The sequence below is a fragment of the Leuciscus leuciscus genome (genome assembly GCF_965113295.1).
Source record: "Leuciscus leuciscus genome assembly, chromosome: 1".
Taxonomy (NCBI): Eukaryota; Metazoa; Chordata; class Actinopteri; order Cypriniformes; family Leuciscidae; genus Leuciscus; species Leuciscus leuciscus.
Window position 1 is genome coordinate 20,065,710 of NC_138725.1, and position 1,979 is coordinate 20,067,688.

At 34.8% G+C, this 1,979-nt stretch overlaps 1 long non-coding RNA gene across 1 annotated transcript; it reads left to right on the forward strand.

Annotated features, from left to right (window-relative positions):
* The first annotated feature begins 313 nt into the window (after positions 1-313).
* LOC309474007 lies at positions 314-1,277 on the forward strand. Its single transcript, XR_014197172.1, has 3 exons — positions 314-540; positions 639-701; positions 794-1,277. It is a non-coding gene; the product is annotated as an uncharacterized lncRNA (long non-coding RNA).
* The last annotated feature ends 702 nt before the right edge of the window (positions 1,278-1,979 follow it).

Here is a 1,979-nt window from a genome sequence, read left to right on the forward strand (position 1 = left end):
ATTAAGTTTTAGTAAAACAACTGTAATACGCTGAGACAGAGTGAATTGTTTGTTTTAGTCACTTTGACGGAATACTAAATTGATGGCTGGGTTTTACATGATGGCAAAGGCAATTTTATTTAAATATAGCATCATTAAATACAACACAATTACAATTATAAATTAAATTCAGCAATTATAAATTGTTACATCTCTACCATGATATCTGTTAATCTCTGTGTTATAACGTGAATTGTCTCCGCCATTATTCAGGGCTGCGTATCTCAAAAGCATCGTAGGCCTGAGGTGAACATAGAACCATTGGCACGAATAGTCTTTACGATCAACTTAAGTTAGCTCCGCAATGCTTTTGAGATACGCAGCTCTGTATCTGCATTAATAATTTGATATCTGTGATGACGTGATATATTGTTAAGCTATCTTCAATCCATGTTTGTTTCACAAGGGAGACAATGAAGTGCTGAGATCAGCAAGGCACCTTTTGACACTTTTGACTCAAGAAAGAGCTGATGGACCTTCTATGAGTCAGGGTATAAATAGGTAGGCTATAGCAATACTTTTTTTCAAGAATTTCAATTGAATGTCACTGTCAACACATACATTATGAAACTTTATTAAACCATTTTTTGGTTTGTCAGATCAACTCATGTTAGAGTCCAACCTCAGGAGCCATCATCTTCTGTTCAAACAGAAATGACCAGGTCAGTAGAAACAAAAATTGCATTCCTGGTTATGAATTGTAGGTCTGTTCATCTACAATGTTCTGACCTACATTTTACAATGTTTACAACAGGTCCTTTCCTGGATTATTCTCAAATCGCAGAGGAAAACGACGCTTCACTGGAACATGTCCTGTGCCCATTAAACCAAAACCATTTCAGGTCATGTTCCACCTGCTGCCGACTCAATGTGAGCGGTCCCCTAGTGGCCCAGATCAACTGCTCCATACTCAGGCAGGACTAGGACGCAGAACTGCCATTCTTGACAAAAACATGACTCATCAGGAGGTAAAGTACATGACGTAATGTGCCATTACACTTAATGTCAAAAAGAACCTGTTCATATTATTATCTTTGTGAATGGTCATAAAGAGCAGTGATAGCAGCTAGATTAACTAATCCTGTTTTCTTTAACAGTTATGTGATAAACTTACCGAATTATATCCCAAACTTGGTGGGGTAACTGGTGGTTGGCTCCTGTATAAAGCATCAGGTAATATTTACTGCTTAGTGTAACTGGTTGTTTAAGTATTAAACATATTGTTATTGATGACACACACAAATCTGCTTTAGTGAAAAAAAAAAAAATATATATATATATACTGTTTGGTACGGGTTTGGTTCAGCAGAGGGGAGTAAAACACAAGATTACTTATTTTTTTCTTATTTTTTATCAAACAGTTTTTTTTTTATGAACAAATTGTCTCTTTCTTTAAATAAATTGTACTTTTTTAAGCTGCAGTCTGTAACTTTAGGTGCTCTAGCAGTTAATAAACAGAACTACATGCGTCTTGCAGAAGAACATTGTAGCCGGAGCTACTTCTCTCTGTTTATGTCTATGACGAGTCACTCAGGTACTTGCCTGAGGTAAACGTAATGATTCGTGAGATTTTTTTTCTCAATCTGTTTTAATGATGCCTTTCTGCATTTAAAACACTGATTGAGAGGTTAAAAAAAATGTATTCTATGCATAGATTGTCTGTTCTAATTCTAGTTAGTAAACAGTGTTGCATTACCACGCACCCCCTTCTGGATTGTAGTGTGGATTATAGTGTGACAGATTTAAGGAGTCTGTCAAAAACTAGTTTAAAAAAATAAATAATAATAATTATTGTCATTTTTAGAATAATAAGCAACAAACTGAAACAACTAAATAGTCTTTATTCACATGCATAATAACAAAAAAAAATACTTTTTGGTTGTTTCCAAAGACTTGCCTTTGTTGAAACTTGTGTGTGATCTATCTTTGAATCTTCTAAA